The sequence below is a fragment of the Nicotiana tabacum genome, chromosome 22 (assembly GCF_000715075.1).
Source record: "Nicotiana tabacum cultivar K326 chromosome 22, ASM71507v2, whole genome shotgun sequence".
Classification (NCBI taxonomy): domain Eukaryota; kingdom Viridiplantae; phylum Streptophyta; class Magnoliopsida; order Solanales; family Solanaceae; genus Nicotiana; species Nicotiana tabacum.
This window is the reverse complement of record NC_134101.1, coordinates 24,102,028-24,108,242: the sequence shown is the minus strand read 5'-3', so window position 1 is coordinate 24,108,242 and position 6,215 is coordinate 24,102,028.

Here is a 6,215-nt window from a genome sequence, read left to right as displayed (position 1 = left end):
AAGCTCTTCTGAATACCAAAATGGTTGAAGGTTCATCTGTTAGGGACCATGTTCTGAAGATGATGAGTCTTCTAAATGAAGCGGAGGTCCTTGGAGCTAACATTGATAAGGATACGCAGGTTGAAATGATCATGCAGACTCTTCCTGACAGTTTTCAGTAGTTTTGCCTGAATTATAATATGAATAAAATTGATTTGTCACTTGCGAAATTGCCGAATGAGCTGCAGTCGGCAGAGACTATTATCAAGCAACAAGTTCTTCCTATGGCATTGAATTTTTAGGTAGATTCTCTTTCTAAGCCGAGAGGCGGGCAGAAGAAGAAAATGACTCAAAAGACCTCTGTTGGTGGCGCAACTGCTGGTGTGAAAAAGGCTAAGGGCAAGTGAATCACTGCAAGAAGCCTGGGCATCACAAGAAGCATTGTCCGGCTTATCAGGCCAAGATGAATAATAAAGCAGGTAATTTACATGTACTTATCGTTGAAACTCTTTTAGCGATTGTTTCTACTATGTCATGGTGTGTAGATTCGGGAGCCACTAATCATGTCTGCACTTATTTGCAGGGGTTTCAAGTACGGCTAAGTAGAAGAGAAATCAATGTTTATCAAGCAGATGGTTCGGCAACCCCAACTTTAGCATTAGAAAATATTAGTATTTTGTTTGGTAGTGATAGAATATTAGCTTTAAAGCACACATTATATGTACCTTCCATTAGACAACAACAATAACATACCAGTATTATTACACACTGTGGGGTCTGGGGAGGGTAATGTGTACGCAGACCTTACCCCTACCTTATGAGGATAGAGAGGCTTTTTCCAATAGACCCTCGGCTTAGGAAAGTATAAGCACCATATTAATGAAAATATAGACAAGAAGGGACAGTACCAAAAATTCATATAAAAGAAGAATAAAAACAACAAGACAGTAACGTGATCAACAATGAAAGAAAATAACGGTTAGGCATAAAAACCCACTACCAACAGAAAGTGAGACTGCATGCCAATACTACTGTTATGAACACTCTATACTACCTACTATACTACCCTAATCCTCGACCTCCATATCTTCCTATCAAGGGTCATGTCCCCAGTCAGCTGAAATTGTGCCATGTCTTGCCTAATCACCTCCCCCCACCTCTTCTTTGGCCTACCTCTACCTCTTCGTAGGCTCTTTAATGTCAACCTCTCACACCTCCTCACCGGGGCGTCTGTGCTCCTCCTCACATGACCAAACCACCTGAGCCGTGCTTCCCGCATCTTGTCCTCAATAGGGGCCACACCCACCTTATCGCAAATAACCTCATTTATGATCCTATCTAACCTGGTGTGCCCGCACATCCGTCTCAACATCCTCATCTCTGCTACCTTCATCTTTTGGACATGAGCATTCTTGACTGGCCAACACTCAGCCTCATACAACATCGTTGGTCTAACCATCACTTTGTAGAACTTACCCTTAAGTTTCAGTGGCACCTTCTTGTCACAAAAAAGACTTGAAGCAAGTCTTTATTTCATCCATCCCGCCCCAATACGATGTGTGACATCTTCATCAATCTCCCATTCCCCCTGAATAATATACCCAAGGTACTTAAAACTCCTTCTCATAAGGATGACATGCGAGTCCAACCACACCTCCCCTTCCCCTCCTTGAGTCTCGCAATTGAACTTACACTCTAAGTATTCACACCGTCTCGCATCTCATCAATCAATACAATATCATCTGCAACTAACATGCACCATGGCACCTCCCTTTAGATGTGGCGCGTCAGTACGTCCATCACTAGAGCAAACAAAAAGGGGCTGAGTGTCGACCCCTGGTGCAACCCCATCATAACCGTAAAATGGTCCGAGTCCCCACCCACCGTCCTCACTCGGGTCTTTACTCCATCATACATGTCCTTAATCAACCTAGAAACTTTATCGTACGCCTTTTCTTAGTCAATGAACACCATATGCAAGTCCTTCTTTCTCTCCCTATACTGCTCCATCAATCTCCTAACAATGTGGATGGCTTCTGTAGTCGAACGCCCCGGCATAAACCCAAACTGGTTCTCGGAAATATACACACTCTCCTCACCCTTAGCTCTACCACTCTCTCCCAGACTTTCATAGTATGTCTATGCATCTTGATACCCCGATAGTTATTGCAATTTTAGATATCACCCTTGTTCTTGTATACAGGAAACATCGTGCTCTACCTCCACTCTTCTGGCATCTTCTTCGTTCTAAAAATGGCATTAAATAACCTAGTGATCCACTCCAAGTCTGCCTTGCCCGCACTCTTCCAAAACTCCACCGGGATTTCATCCGACCCGGTCGCTTTGTCCCTGCTCATATTACGAATAGCCCCCTCAACTTTATCAACTCTAATCCGCCTAAAATACCCGAAGTCACAACAACTCCCGGAGAGTTCCAAATCACCTAGTACAATGCTCATGTCCCCCTTCTCGTTCAAGAGACTATGGAAGTAGGTCTTCCATCTCCGACGGATAAGCCCCTCATCTAACAAAACTCTACCTTCTTCGTCCTTGATGCACTTCACTTGGTCCAAGTCATGCACCTTCCTTTCTCGTGTCTTGGCTAACCTAAACAACCTCTTATCGCCCCCTCGTCGCTCGAGTTCCTCATACAAATGACTAAAAGCTGCAGTCTTAGCTGTCGTAACTACTAGCTTTGACTCTTTCTTAGCCAACTTATAATGCTCCCTATTCGCCCTCTTCTCCTCCTCGTTTACACTTTCTACTAGCTTCAGATACGCTGCTTTCTTGGTTTTCACTTTTCCTTGCACCTCTCCATTCCACCACAAGTCTCCCTTGTGACCACCAGAGTGACCCTTTGAGACCCCTAATACCTCTCTCGCCACTTCCCTAATGTAATGCGCAGTCGTGGTCCACATAACGCTTGTGTCCCCACTACTCCTCTAAGCCCCCATGGTCACCAACTTGACCTCCAACTCCTGCGCTTTAGCTTCCGTCAAGGCTCCCCACTTGATCCTATATTCGCTATACATCGCCCTCTTCCTCCTCTTCCTCGTGATCTCAAGGTCCATGACCAGGAGCCTATGATGGGTCGAGAGGTTCTCACTCGGTATGACATTGCAATACGTGCAAAGACCTCTATCGCACTTCCTGCAGAGTAAATAATCAATCTGAGTCTCGGCCACTAAGCTCTAGAAGGTGACCAAGTACTCCCTCTTCTTCGACAAACTCGAGTTTGTTATCACCAAATCAAATGCTCTAGCAAAGTCTAGCAGAGACGTTCCTCCTCTGTTTCTATCTCCAAAACCAAAGCCACCATGCACATCATCATATCACCCCAGACGTCGTTCCTATGAAAAGCTTCTCGGTATGCGGGATACCACACACCATCTCATCCAAATTCTCCCAGAAACGCCTCTTGACTTCCTTATCCAAGCCTTCTTAGGGTGCGTACTCACTAATTATGTTCAAAATAAAACCTCCTACAACTAACTTAATAGTCATCAGCCTGTCATTCACCCTCCGAACCTCCACTACTAGTACACGGAGGTCCTTATCAACCAAGATACCTACCCCGTTCCTGACCCCTACCCTCCCAGAATACCAAACTTTGAAGCTGCCCACATCCCGCGCCTTATCTCCTACCCACCTAGTCTCTTGTACACAAGCTATATTAATCTTCCTTTTCTCGAGAATCCTCGCTAACTCTACAGATTTTCTAGTCAAATTTCCTATGTTCTAAGACCCCACTCTCAGCCTAGTAGCTCCCTTAGCCCTCTTGCCCCCCGCACCCCTCCCTCGCGCTGACACCCCCTAGGACAAGACCTTACCCTACCATCGTTCATCAAAGCCACTATAATCTAGGAGTCACTACGCAAGCCCTATCCCGAAAACAAGCGACAAAAATAAAATGAATTATTAAAATATAATCTACCACTAAAGGTCGCAAAACAGGTAAAGATATAAAATAAAGGAACTAACGGGAACTATAATCTACAACTAAAGGTCAGAAAAATAGGTGAAGAGATAAAACAAAGAAACTATAATCTGCAACTAAAGGATAAAAAAATACATGAAGAAATACAATACAAAAGCTAAAGGGGGTAATAATCTACAACTAAAGGTCACAAAGAAAATGTACAAAACTAGAATAGAACTACTATGGGATATTTGAAATAAAGATTTAAAATATAAACAAGTAGGCAAAGCTATCACTAATGTGATTAATTTGACAATGCTAGGGCAGATACTAACTAAAGATTTAAGAACAAAATAGGCAGGAAAGGAGATACAATTATGCCAAAATATCGAATTATTAAAATATCAAGATAAGAGAGGAACAATAGAACCTGGATTACAACCCTTGAAATTAACGAAAATCTGGCCTGCGGTGATGGATTGCGATAAGCTGGAGCAATACTCTATGTATTTCTTGTTCAAATAGGAAGAAGAAACTTTGAATATTTTTGTGCTTTCTCTGGAACATAGACCAACCAAGAAATCGGCGAGAATTGACCGGAATCTGAATCGAAATAGGCTAAGAAGCTGAAGCGAAGTTGTAATACCCAGCAAGAATGTGAAGCCTCTCCTCTAAAGAGTATATCCAGCAATCTCTAGAATGGCGGGAGTAATCAACAAACGAATGTGATGTATTTGAAGTCTTTCTTTTACAGAATATAACAAGTAATCGGCGGGAAGTAGTGAACTAATAACTTTGAAGATTTTCTCTTAACAGAATATCAAGAAATCAACAATCTTTATCTTTGTACCAATGTATCAAACCGGACTAACGTTTCAGAATAAATCTCTTATAATCACAAGGCAAAACCCAGAAACCTGATTCAACAATCGCCCACAGAATCGAAGGAACCCAATTCGTTTTCTTCGTTGAGAACTCGCTCGAAAAATTTCAACTCAAAACCCTAGAAAATCTGTTCAAATCGATCCTAATCTTCAGATTTCACCTCGTATCAGTGTTTACAACCAAAATCTCAAACACCTAGCCAACTTTGAACCCTAATGTTCAGATTTTCAAACGGCCCATCTTCTTCAAGGAACTCGGCAATGACGGGTTTACAGAATTTTAATAATTTGATATATAAAAGATTCAAATCTTTTCTCTACCCTGGACCAGATTCTTTATTAATCCGCACAGAAATTGGAATCTTGTTGAAAGATCGAGTAGAAAGTTTATGATTAAGAAAAACTAGTAGGATGAAGAAGAACTAGAGAAAAAATTGAAAATTCCAGTAAGTATTTCAAAAATGTTATATTTTAACAAATATATTTCAAGCACGACAACTATATTTCAATCAAAATTCCAAAGAGCTCCAAACATAGCACAATCGGCGAACTCGGGGAATTTCGATTTCTAGCGCTATGAGAGATGGTTATGATATTAATTTTTATGATATTGATAAATGTGTTATTAGTCATAATAAATGTTATCTCTCTTTCGCTACATTGATAAATGGCCTTTTTATTGTTGATTCTATTCCTAAACTGTTACAACCTAAAGAAATGAATTATTTTGATTTACCAAATAAGAGAAAATGTTCTTCTGAATTGAGTGAAACATATTTATGGCACTTGCGTTTGGGTCATATAAATCTAAACAAAATTTCAAGGTTGATTAAGGATGGACCTTTAAGTTCATTAAAAGTGGAGGCACTACCAACTTGTGAATCTTGTTTAGAAGAAAAAATGACAAAACGAAATTTTTCTTAAAAAGAAAATTGAGGAAGTGATAAATTAGAGTTAATTCATTCTAATTTGTGTGGTCCAATGAATGCCCAAGCAAGAGGTGGTTTTGAGTATTTTGTGACTTTCACATATGATTATTCAAAGTATGGATATATTTATTTGTTGCGTCAAAAGTCTGAATATTTTGAAAAGTTCAAAGAATTTAAGACAGAGACTAAAAAGCGACATAATAAATATATCAAGGTACTACGATCTGGTCATGGTGGTGAGTACCTCTCTGCGAAATTTATTAGTTACTTATCATGATGTGGAATTATCTCTCAATTATCTGCACCCGAAACACCACAACAAAATGGTGTAGCTGAAAGAAGAAATAGAACTCTTATGGAAATGGTTAGATCAATGATGAGTTATTCCAGTTTGCCTTCGACCTTTTGGGGAATGCCTTGGAAACAACAAATTACGTTCTGAATTTAGTTCCTTCAAAGTCAGTACCTTTGACCCCTATAGAATTGTAAACTGGGCACAACCCT